Below are 13,468 nucleotides of genomic sequence, written 5' to 3'. Positions count from 1 at the left end.
AAAATTGGGCCAAACTTGCAATTGGTTAGCCACTTCTCGCAAGTCTAACACTAAAACACTTGAAAGACGCTAACACAATATAAAAGGTTATGGTGGCTATGTTGTTTCATTTTAAACACAAAATGTAACAAGGCAGACAGGAACAAGGCCAGAGATGACATGCCAGACGAAGAGGAAGAGGTGGACAAGGACAAAGACAACAAAGAACACAGATCAGCTATGAAATTAGAGCTACTATTGTAGACCATATCATTATTCATGGTCTGTCTATGCGTGAGGCTGGTCTAAGGGTGCAACCAAAAATTTCACAGTCATGTGTGGCATCGATCATTGAAACATTCAAGCGTGAAAATCGATAAGTGCAAAAACATTCACTTGGTGTATTTGCATACGTAGGCTACAGTAAATACTGTTTTTAAGTCTATATTTACTACCGTAAAAATAAATATTGTCTTTTGTGTCCTACATTGCATATTTGCCTACATAAAATTGAAAGACCTGCAACTGGTGGGCAAGGCAAGATGTTCACTGTAGAGCAAGAAGCAGAGTTTATTTAGATAGTCTGGAGCAACAATAAGCTCATTTGCAGAAAATACAGGGTGCTGTAATTGCAGACCACTCAACATTCCACAACATTCATTTAGACAGTATAGCAACTATTGATATGATCCTGAAACATCACAACCTAAGCATGAAATAAATGTACAGAGTGCCATTTCAAAGGAACAGTAACTGAGTAAAAGAGCTGAGGTATCAGTATCTACAGGTAATGAGCCAGAGTTGTACATTCACTATATGTTTACTATAACTGTATGCAGGACATGTTTTGTTATATATGTTTTCATGTGTTTCCCTTTGGGATGGTTGTTGTGATTTCCGAGGATCATGGAGTTGGAGTCCAGTGTTGAACCACCTATGTTCCTTTATGTGAATGAAGCTGGCTTCAATCTGGCCAAGACCAGGAGGCATAGAAGGAATGTAACTGGGCAGTGAGCAATAGTAAAGATACCAGGGCAGAGAGGTGCAAACATAACTATGGTCCTATAACATACATCCCAACAGTTGAGCCACATAACTCTGCAAGATGTTACTGTATTCCTTGATAAGTTTCACAGATTGCTACTGGAATCTGAAGGGAGAGAGGATGCTAAGGTCTCTGTCCAACACTATGCAATCAAATGGGACAAAGTTCCATTCCATCACACAGCTGCATTGATGGACTAGTTTAGGGCTATTCCAAATATGTCAAAAGAAATTCAACCTCCATAATCCCCATTCGGAATTCTTTTCTGCCTGGAGATGTACAATAGTAGGGTGTTGTACTGTGTTAGCAAAAATGACACCTTTCATTGGCTAACTAAAAAGATTACAATATGCAAGCTTTCAAAGCAACTCAGGCTCTTCTTCTGACAAGATATAGGGTGCCTGGAGATGGAAATTGTATGATCACCATCCCTATGAGGGAATTTCACTTTTAGATGCCATGACAGAGGCATGTAGGGCAATCACAGCATCAGACAGCCAGGACTAGATCAGGCATGCTTGGAGATTTTTCCCATGATGCATTGTTATTATGTTATTGTCAACTGTTCTGAGAAGACACACAAGTGTGAATTTAAACATACTATTTACACATAGCAATAAACAAGAACCTTCTGTTACCCTCTGTTTCCTCAATATTGCATCCCTAATCTGTCTGAAGGGTCTCCATCAAACCCTCCAGACGTGGAGTTTATGACAATTAAATGCAGACCCATATACCTCCCCCGTGAATTCAATGCTATACTGCTAACTGCTGTGTACATAGCACCTGATGCTAATGCTAACTCGGCTCTGGGGCTCTTGCATGACACCATCAGCACTAAACAGAGCAAGTATCCTGAGGCTGTTCACATCATTTCTGGGGACTTTAATCATGTAGATCTGAAAGCAGTTCTCCCTCAATTCCATCAACACATAAAGTGTGCAACCAGGGGAGTAAAAACACTGGACAAGTTGTACACAAACATCAGACAGGCCTATAGGGCTAAACCCCTAGCACACCTTGGCCAGTCTGATCATACATCTCTGCTTCTAATCCCTGCATATACTCCCCTCAGGAAACAAGCTCCCATTATGACCAGGACTGTTACCATATGGCCCGAGGAGGCCTCCCAACAGTTGCAGGACTGCTTCCAGAGAACCGATTGGGAGGTTTTCTATCACCAAGACTTGGAGTACCACACTACTGCAGTCCTGGATTACATCAGGTTCTGCACGGACAACGTCACCAGGGGACAGACGCATAAGGATTTATCCTAACAGGAAGCCCTGGATGACGAGGGATGTCCAGAGTCTGCTGAAAGCTAGGAATACTGCTTTCAGGTCTGGGGATGGGGCTCTTTACAGTGTAGCCAGAGCGAACCTGAAGAGAGGCATCCGAGAGGCCAAGGCAGCATACAGAAGGAGGATAGAAGATCATCTGAGGAGTAACAACACCAGGCAGGTGTGGCAGGGTGTCCAGCACATCACCGGCTACAAATCCAGCAACTCCTTGGCTGCTGAGGGAGACGCTTCTCTGGCAGAGGAGCTGAACATCTTCTTTGCCCGCTTTGAGGCGACACCAACAGCAGCTCCATCACAACAGCCTGTTCACAACAGCAATTTACTCACAGTGGAAGTGTGTGAGGTGAGGCAGGTGATGAGGAAAGTGAACCCGAGGAAGGCTGCAGGACCCGACGGTGTGGCTGGACGGGGTGCTGAAAGACTGTGCAGATCAACTGGCCGGAATCTTCACCAGGATTTTCAACCAGTCCCTGTCCCAGGCCACTGTCCCATCCTGCCTCAAGTCCTCAATCATTGTTCCGCTGCCAAAAAAAATCCAACATGAACAGTCTGAATGATTTCCGCCCAGTGGCACTCACATCTGTCATCATGAAGTGCTTTGAGAAACTGGTGCGGAGTCATATCATCGCCTGCCTGCCAGCAGACCTGGACCCATTTCAGTTTGCTTACAAAGCAAAGAGATCCACGGAGGATGCTGTGGCCACAGCCCTTCATGCTGCCCTGACCCACCTGGAGCAGCAGGGGAGTTACGCCAGACTGCTCTTTGTAGACTTCAGCTCGGCGTTTAACACCATCCTCCCACAACGACTGGTGTCCAAACTGGCAGATCTGGGACTTCCATCACTCACCTGCAGTTGGATACTGGACTTCCTGTCGGGTCGCTCCCAGAGGGTCAGGCTGGGTCTCCACACATCCACTGCTCTCAGCCTCAACACCGGGACGCCGCAGGGTTGTGTGCTCAGCCCGCTCCTCTACACCCTCTACACATATGACTGTGTCCCCACTCACCATAGCAACAAGATTATAAAGTTTGCGGATGACACGACGGTGGTCGGACTCATCTCGGGCAAGGAGGGTGAGCTAGCATACAGGGATGAGGTGGAGCGACTGTCAGAGTGGTGCACAGTCAATAACCTGCTCCTCAACAACAAAAAAACAAAGGAGCTTGTTATTGACTTTAGGAAAAACAAAACTGACATCCAGCCACTCACCATTGGCGGGGGCCTGTGTGGAGAGGGTCCCGGTGTTCAGGTTTCTGGGTATGGAGCTGGAGGATGACCTGACCTGGAGTGCCAACACCAAGGAGCTGCTAAAGAAGGCACAGCAGAGACTGTATTTTCTGAGAATTCTCAGAAAGAACCACCTCCCAAAAAATCTGCTCCTTGCTTTTTATCATTGTTCCATTGAGAGTGTGCTCACGTACGGACTGTGTGTGTGGTACTGCAGTTGCACTTCCTCAGAAAAGAAAGCGCTACACAGGGTCGTCAGGATAGCGGAGAGAACAATTGGCTGTACCCTCCCCACTCTGGAACAAATCTACACCTCCCGAAGCCGCAAGAAAGCAATAGACATTTCGCAGGACTCATCACATCCCGGTCATTGCCTCTTCCAGCTTTTGCCATCGGGCAAGAGATACAGAGCTATGAAAACTAGGACAAACCGCCTTAAAAACAGCTTTTATCCAAAAGCAATCATGGCCCTGAACTCAAAATAAAACTGCTCCATATTATTCTTCCAATGTGCAATATATACCTTAGCTCAACAAGTGCAATTTGTATATTTATTACTATTCGGTTTGTTATTATATTCTGTCTTTTTGTCATTTTAACCCTTATTCCTCACACTGAGTTGATTGCACCTTCAATTTCGTTGTTCCTTTGTAAAAGTGACAATGACAATAAAGATCTATCTATCTATTTATGTGTATTGAGTACTTGCATTGCATTTGGATGCAATTCAGAAGGATTACATTTACACCTATCATTAAAATGTATTTCCAGTATGTGCCTCATGAGCAAGCTGTTGTCATTTTTTCCATCTAGAATTCAAATCCACTTAGGCTTACTTGGTTATTGTATTCAGACAGAAAATGCATTCATTTTTATACTTGTGTGATAGGTGGCCACTATCTATTTTTGACCACCTCCTGGTTTTAATATCCGATTTTGATTAGAGGTGTAAAGATGGCCAACAAGTCCAGACACTTTACTGGAAAGCAGACAGAGTCTTTAACCTTAAGGAATTGTGTAAGAAGACAGACATACATTGCTTTCATTCTTTTGCCATGCAATGTAAATGGGTTGCATTCTTGCAGGCGTCTGTGCCTGGCTCAGCCATATCAATTCAATTCAATGTATTTTTGTATAGATAGATAGATACTTTATTAATCCCAAGGGGAAATTCACATACTCCAGCATCACCTTACTGATACAAAAAACAATATTAAATTAAAGATTGATAATAATGCAGGTAAAAAAACAGGCAATAACTTTGTATAATGTTATTGTTTACTCCCCGGACGGAATTGAAGAGTCGCATAATTTGAGGGAGGAACAATCTTCTCAGTATATCAGTGGAGCAGGACAGTGACAGCAGTCTGTCGCTGAAGCTGCTCCTCTGTCTGGAGATGATACTATTTAGTGGATGCAATGGATTCTCCATAATTGATAGGAGCCTGCTGAGCACCCTTCGCTCTGCCACAGATGTCAAACTGTCCAGCTAAATGCCAACAATACAGCCTGCCTTCCTCACCAGTTTGTCCAGGCGTGAGGCGTCTTTCTTCTTAATGCTGCCTCCCCAGCACACCACCCTGCGTAGAAGAGGGCGCTCGCCACAACAGTCTGATAGAAATCTGCAGCATCTTATTGCAGATGTTGAAGGACGCCAGCCTTCTAAGGAAGTATAACGGCTCTGTCCTTTCTTACACAAAGCATCAGTATTGGCAGTCCAGTCTAATTTATCATCCAGCTGCACTCCCAGGTATTTATAGGTCTGCACCATCTGCACACAGTCACCTCTGATGATCACGGGGTCCATGAGGGGTCTGGGCCTCCTAAAATCCACCACCAGGTCCTTGGTTTTGCTGGTGTTCAGTTGTACGTGGTTTGAGTCGCACCATTTAACAAAGTCCTTGATTAGGTTCCTATACTCCTCCTCCTGCCCACTCCTGATGCAGCCCACAATAGCAGTGTCATCAGCGAACTTTTGCATGTGGCAGGACTCCGAGTTGTGTTGGAAGTCCGATGTATATAGGCTGAACAGGACCGGAGAAAGTACAGTCCCTTGTGGCGCTCCTGTGTTGCCGACCACAATGTCAGACGTGCAGTTCCCAAGATGCACATACTGAGGTCTGTCTTTAAGATAGTCCACGATCCATGCCACCAGGTATGAATCTACTCCCATCTCTGTCAGCTTGTCCCTAAGGAGCAGAGGTTGGATGGTGTTGAAGGCGCTAGAGAAGTCCAGAAACATAATTCTTACAGCACCACTGCCTCTGTACAGTGCTCTTTGTGGAATTCAGGCTCCATCTACAGCAGATTAACAGTAAATTTCTAAACCATACAATATTCATATATGTGAACATGCAAACTATATCAAGCACACAGTAAAATGGGTCATGACAATATAAATTTAAAGTCCACTAATATTATAAATGACATCTGAAAAGCTGACTATTCACAAGAGCAAAGCACAAACTCTAGTCAATAATACCAACAGTTGCAAATAACCAACAAAATCAGATAAACTCACAGTTTTAGAGACTTCAGGTCTTTAGCCGCCAACGTCTTCCTGGGTGTAATGAAAGTGAAATGTAAGTTTTTCAGTTTATTAAACAGTTTCATAATATATATAATATATTTAACTAGAAAGTTTTTTTCAGGATTATTGAGATGTAGCTTTTAAGTGAATAGAGCTCATAAGGGAAAACTAGCATCACTTTAAACTAATTGTGTATTTAAGCAGTTTAGTAGATGGTTAGGAGAACAGGAAGTCCTGATAAACACAACTGTGAATGAAGACAAGCCTTGAAAGGCTAGCGAGAAAGGTAACAGTTAGAAGATGCTGTGGCCCAAATTTTATATTACTGTAGAAAAGGGATCCCTTAGATTTGTTCTTCTTTTGTACTATCAGCTAAATAAATTGACAGCAATAAACAACGTGTTTTAACAGAGTGTTGAATTCTGGGATATGCAAATGAGACAGGAATTAGGGGAAGATTATGCAAATGTAAAGCAAATATTTGGAAGAGGTATTATTATGAATTACAGCTAAGATAAACTAGCCAGTGTGTATATGCTTGTTAGAAGATGTGAAACTTGGGCTTTTGGGGATATTGTTGTTTAATTTGTATGTCATAATTAGCTTAACATAACTTCAGGTTGACAGAAGAGCAAGACCAAGGGTGAATTATTAGTCATCCACCTACTAAAACTAGAAATCAAGCCATGGTATAAAGGAAAGCATAGCTATTGAGAGAGGCAGACGCTATACAGCTATTGAGAGAGGCAGACATGAAGCAGATGACATAATTCTTTGAAAATGGAGGGATGAGATGCAGCAGCTTTGGCATCAGTGAGAGGGGTGTAGGTAGAGTAGTCCTGATAACATACCATAAACATCATGCCAACCAAAGACTAAAGTATAGCACCACCTGAAAAATGAAAATGTGCCCCAATGACAAAGGCTGTGCCATGATAACACACATTTATAAAGAATGCTTCAGTTGGATTAAGAGGAATGGACTCTTTAAATTACACAAACACCTTTATCTCCTGGTTATACTAAAGTGAAGCTTGCTGTATGGACATTAATTTGAAACTTTCAGGTTGTATGTTTTCTCCTGCTTTTGACTTATACTATTTAAAGCCTTGTTTCTCTGTAAATAAACATAAGCAATAATTAAATTAAAGTTTGAATATTATCTCAGTGAAACTTGTCTTGCTTTTGATTTCATTTGACCCAGTGTGCTGGCAGGATTGTGGCTCTAGAAGTGGCTCTTGGCCTTTGCTAAGGCATTCTGAAGTGTAGCCCCTTAAGAAGATATGAACCGAGAAGCAGCCATAGGTATGAAGGAGCTCCAGCAGCATTTACTGACACACGTATGCTGAGTATTTTGTTGGCTAGTGTGTCGGAGAGAGGATGTGAAGAATTGTTCATAACGGCCATCAGTTTTGTTTTCATTCTCTCCTTTTCTACTCCTCCAGCGAGCTAACAGTGTGTCCCATAACTAATGGCTAGGGTGACCACAGACTTTAAATTTTAATCAGTGTAGTCTGAGATATAAAAAAGAGATGCTGAGTGACAAAGACATTTCTAAATAAGTATTTGCCATCATGATTTTATTGCTTTTAGACAAAAATGAAAGCCTTCATATAAAAATAAATCTGTACTTGTTGCTAAACCCCCAGAGTTCTAATGTGCTGAGTTAATCACTGCAGAGCACTGTGATGGTGGTTACATTGCAGACTTTTGTGTCTGGTGCAGAGCTGTAGTGACGTGACGCAGTTCAGTTTTGAATCAGATGTCTAAATGAAATAAGAGCTCAAGCGCAAAGAAGTGGCCTGCATTTTTTTCTTTAGGTTTTTTGTTAGTAATGGAAACTGGGAAGCATTACATAAGGGTTTCAGCTTGTTACTGTTTTTCATTAATTTTTTAAAAAGACTTTTTATGAGAACAGTGAAAATAATTTCCTTTAAATAGCAATGCTTTGCATAAATTAATACAAATCTGTTTATTTTCCCCTCTTGCCTACATCTTTCACAAACTCTGCACAGCTTCATCGTACTGCCTTTATTTTGTTTTGTTGTCCCAAAGCCACTTCAGCATTTGTTAGCTGTATGCTTCAGGTCATCGTCACGCTGAAAGGTGAACTATCGCCCAAGTCTGAGGTCCTGTGCACTCTTCAGCAGGTTTTCTTCAAGGATCGCTCTCTATTTGTCTTCATTCGTCTTTCTCTCAATTCTGAGTCTTGCTGTCCCTACCGCTGAGAAGCAACCCCATAGCATGATGATGCCACCACCATGCTTCACTGTAGGGGATGGTATTAGACAGGGGAAAAACAGTGCCTGGTCTTCACCAGACCTAGTGTTTGGAGTTTTTCCCCCAAAAAATTAATTTTTGTCTCACTGGAGCAGAGGATCTTTCTCCTCATGCTCTCAGAGTCCTTTAAACTGTCATATGTCTTTTACTCAGGTGTGACTTTCGTCTAGCCTATCTACCATAAATGCCTGATTGTTGGAGTGCTGCTGAGATTGTTGTCCTTCCGACAGGTTCTCCCATCTGAAGCTCTGTTAGAATGACCATTGGGTTCTTGGTCACCTCCCTGACCAAGACCCCACTTGCCTGGTTATTCAGTTTGGCAAACACTAGGAAGAGGTGGATCCAGACGTCTTCCATGTCACAATTATTGAGGCCACTGTAAAGCTGCGAACACTCAAAGCTTTTACAAATGGTCATAAATCCTTGCCCTGATCTCTGCCTCACCATAATTTGACCATGGAGGTCTAAAGAGAGTTCCTTGGACTTCATGGCCTGGTTTATATCTATACATGCAGTGTGAATTGTGGACCTCATATACACAGGTGTGTACCTTTCTAAACAATGTCCAATCAATTAATTTTGCCACAGGTGGACTCCAATCAAAATCTAGGCACATCTCAAGATGAATTTTAAGCAAATAGAATATACAGATTGCAGTGACACTACAACGGCTCTGAATACATCTATGAAAGAGAGAAATCAGTCTGAATTTTAAAAAATATGCTAACCTTTCTACAAACAGTTTTGCTTTGTCATTGTGGGTTAAAAAGTTTAGCTTAATAGGAATAAGTGGCAAATGCATCCATTTAAAATTAAATCTACAACACAATAAAGTGTACAGTAAGTGAATCTGCTGAATGTCAATCAATCAATCAATCAATTCAATTTTATTTGTCATTTAGCAGAACATCCAAGATGTGCTGCAGAACGAAAATACGATGCACAAGACATTAATAAAAACACATAGTTAAAATCAGCCTACAATAAAATACTAAAATGCTTCATTTAAAAGACGAACGGCAGTAGGAAAAAAACTGTTTTTAAACCTGGTAGTTCTACATTTCAGGCTGCGGTACCTTCTGCTGAGGGCATGAGGGAAAAGAGTTCAGAAGCAGGATAAGTAGGGTCTCTAGAAATCCGCTCAGCTCTGGCCAGACAGCGTTGTTTTGCCAAATCTTGTACATTTGGCAACGGGGCTCCAATGATCCTCTCCGCAGCCCTCACCACTTTCCTCAGTGCTTTCCAGTCCGAAGCGCTGCAGCTCTCCTGCACAGAGAGCTGCTGCTGGTTAGCACGCTCTCTATGGTCCCTCTGTAAAAAGTGGTGAGGTCTGACTTACTGAGATGGGCCCTCTTTAGCCTCCGCAGAAAGATCAGCGCTGGTGAGCTTTCTTGATGACAGAGGAGGTGTGCAGGGACCAGGTGAGGTGTTCGTCACATTAACTCCCAGGAACTTAGTAGACTGCACAATTTCCACAGCAGTGTTCTTAATGTAGACCGGGATGTGTATCAGCTGTTTCTTCCTGAAGTCGATCACCAGTTCTTTTGTTTTTTCGACATTCAGTATCAGATTGTTTTTATCACACCATTCCACAAATGACTTCACCTCCTCTCTGTAATCCCCTCCTCCGTCACCTCGAATGAGACCCACCACTGTGTGTCGTCCGCATACTTAATAATTTGGTTTGTGCTGAACTTGGCACAACAATCGTGGGTCATGAGTGTGAAGAGGAGGGGACTTAGAACACACCCCTGTGGAGAACCTGTGCTCAAGGAGATGGTATCTGATTTATTTTTTCCTACCCGTACGTACTGTGGCCTATCCATTAGAAAGTCCAATATCCAGTTTTGCAGAGGTATGCCCAGTCCCAATGGGCCCAGTTTGCTGATCAAATTCTGAGGGATGATGGTATTAAAAGCCGAACTAAAATCAACAAACAACATGCGGACCATAGCGTCTCTATTCTCCAGATGTTCCAATGAAAAATGGAGTGCAATAGATATGGCATCCTCTGTGGCACAGTTGGAGCAGTAGGCGAATTGGAGTGGGTCAAAAGAGGAGGGTAGGACAGAAGTAATGTGGTCCTTGATCAGCCTCTCGAAATATTTCATCACTATTGATGTTAAGGCTACAGGGCGATAGTCATTCATGGTTGTGACTATGGGTTTTTTCGGAACTGGGATGATTTCTGAGGTTTTAAAGCAAGATGGCACAACAGCTTGACACAGAGAGATGTTAAATATATCCGTAAGGACATGTGTCAGCTGCTCCGCTGTATAATAATAATAACTGGCAATGCAGCTCACCTGGTGCAGTTATAGGGGTTCCTGCTCCTGACCATTGTCTACGTGGAATGTGTACCTTCTCCCTGTATCTGTGTGGTTTAATCCTCTAGAATTCCATTTTTCCTCCCACTAAGATTATTTGGCAAATTGGCCTTAGTGGAAATGAATGCAAGTGTCTGCCCTGCGATGGACTGGTGTTCTGTCCAGGGTTGCTTCCTGCTATGCTTGTTGTGCTTCCAGAATAGACTGAAATGGATGAAGTATACTATGTTGGCTATGATGGACAAACTAAGTTAGGTTTTGAAAAGCGCAAAGGTAACAAGTTTGCAGGCTTTAAACTCAGTGTTTATTCCAATTGTCTGAATTGATCCAATTGTTAATCCATTATGTGTGGTTCTGGTTCAGACCACCAGTGAATGTAACTGAGAACTGAAGATGGCAGAACTCCTTAAACCATCATCAAACACAGTGCTGTATAGTGTAGTCTGATATTTGTGTGCCAAGTGCACCACCTTGGCTGAAATTCATGTTCTTTAGCAGGCATGTTATGAAAACAGATGTTGATGTGAAGTAATTCCTTTGGTAATGGAGGTTCAATCTGGGCGCATATGCACAACCTTGACAGATGGCATATTTCATGTGGACCACATCATCATAGAATAAGTAATAAGCTGACTGATGCTGCATTGCTGCGGTGCAGAATCGATCCCTTAATCTCACCGTGAAAAAAATATTCCTGGAAAAGTTTTGAGGGTTACATGGAAAAGTAGTACTTGACTACAGTAGGTCTTTGTTTTGTCTACAAATATGTAAGCATTCATATAAATGACCAAGTTAACAAGACTGTGTGAACATACTGTTTGAAACAGCCTCATATTTTGAAAAATAAAGCAAGTGTTTAGCAGAACGATCACGTAATCTTTATTTCATGGGCGTACCCAGAGGTCCAGTCTTATGAAATGCACCACGTGGTCCTTCAGATGTTTTTAGTTAAAGACAGTCATTGACATCAGAAAACTCTGGGTTGAAGGCCATGAGACACAACAAAAAGCAGTGTGGAACACTGTCTTCAAAAGGCATGTCATGGAGATGGCAAGTGTGTGGCCAAAAATATGGACTTTGCATTCAGGTCAGGCACATGCTCTTGGCAAAACACAATTTCACAGCTCCTTTTGAATTTCCAACTTCATAACCAATAGACGATGATACATAAAAGCCATATGCAGTCCAGCATCGACTCATACACAAAGAGTAAATATGATTGCAGTGCCAGGGGAGTACTCTTAACATTCGCACACAGGCCATGCAACACACATAGTGGCCAGCTTGAGCCCTGCAAGATTTCCAAGGCTTTAATGGCAGCTCAATACACACATCCTTCACTAATGAAAGTCTTGCAGTGCAATTTAACACAGAAAAGTGCAAAGTGCAACATATGGGCAAAAGGAACACCAATTATAAATATGAGATGAGAGACACTGTCGTACAGGAAGCAATCTCTGAAAACGACTTAGGGGTTTATGTTGACACAACATTTTTATCATCAAAGCAATGCACAAAAATGATTAGAAAGACAAAATGTTAAGTTTTATCATAAAAGCGAATTTAAATCAAGGGATGTTATGCTGAAACTATATAATCCACTAGTAAGACTGCAACTGGAGTGTTGTGTCCAGTTCTGGTCACCACAGCACAAGGAGGACATAGCAGCACTTAAAGCTGCGCAGAGGAGAGCAAACAAGTGCATCCCAGGACGTAAGCACATGGCCTACTGTGACAGACTCAGAGAATTAAACCTGTTTAGTCTAGAGCAGAGGAGACTATGTGGGAACCTAATCTAGGTCTTCAAAATTCTCAAAGGCATCAATAAAGTAGATGCAGAAAATTATTTTAACTAAATGGTGGTGGCTGGTGGACACCAGTGGAAATTAAGAGTAAGTGCATTTAGGATTGGAGCCAGGATGCACTTCTTTATGCAAAGAGTTGTGGGACTCTGGAACAAACTAGCAAGACATGAAGGTGAAGCAGAAACCTTGACAACCCTTAGGAAGAGTCTAGATGAGATATTGGAACAACTCAGCCATTAGTTAAATAAACGAGCCTGATGGACTGAATAGTCTCTCTCCACTGATTTGTCAGATTTCTTGTATTCTTTAAATTCTCTTGGGAATTCACCATCTCTTTCTTTCATATGTCAAAAGGCAAACTGGAAATCTATGAGGAAAACAAGTTTACAGAAACCAGAATAGCTGTGTGTTTAAAAAAAATAACAAAAGGACTGTTATATTGATATGTTTTACAATAATTCAGGTTATGTTTAAGAATAACACTTGCCCAGTAGCCCATATAGTGAATCTGGCCTGCTTCAATCATGTCCACTCTTAATCTCAGTATGTTTAAACTGAAAAAGTTAATCTCCTTCAACCTCTCCTCATAGCCTGTAATTCTAGGTCCTGAAATCAGCCTAGTCACTCTGTCTGGTCAGCCTAGTCACTCTTCTCTTCTCCACTTGTTAAGCAGTGTGGCATCAGTCCCTGGCATATGCAAGGCTGACATTTGTTATCTTCTTTAAGGAAGTACTAGATCTTCCTGGAGTGTCCCTTTGTTTCACTGTGGAATGGTGTTAGAGGACACATCTCCTCAAAATATAAACCCCTTTTCAAATGCACAGATTCTTGTTAATGTGAACTCACATTATAATGTTTAATTGTCTGCTGCTACTTTCATTTGCTTGTTCATACATTTAGTGCCTTGAGCATGGAAAAGGCACTATATAAATAAAATGTATTATTATTATTATTATTAACAACCTTTGGGGA

General features: G+C 41.9%; 1 pseudogene; it reads right to left on the bottom strand.

Moving 5' to 3' along the window:
* The window catches only part of LOC114651260 (uncharacterized), a 96,654-nt pseudogene extending 85,949 nt beyond the window's left edge, over positions 1 to 10,705 (bottom strand).
* Between the last annotated feature and the right edge of the window lie 2,763 nt (positions 10,706 to 13,468).

Source organism: Erpetoichthys calabaricus, chromosome 4, assembly GCF_900747795.2.
Source record: "Erpetoichthys calabaricus chromosome 4, fErpCal1.3, whole genome shotgun sequence".
Classification (NCBI taxonomy): Eukaryota; Metazoa; Chordata; class Cladistia; order Polypteriformes; family Polypteridae; genus Erpetoichthys; species Erpetoichthys calabaricus.
Note: the sequence above shows the minus strand (reverse complement) of the source record. Positions and strands in the feature narration are given on the sequence as shown.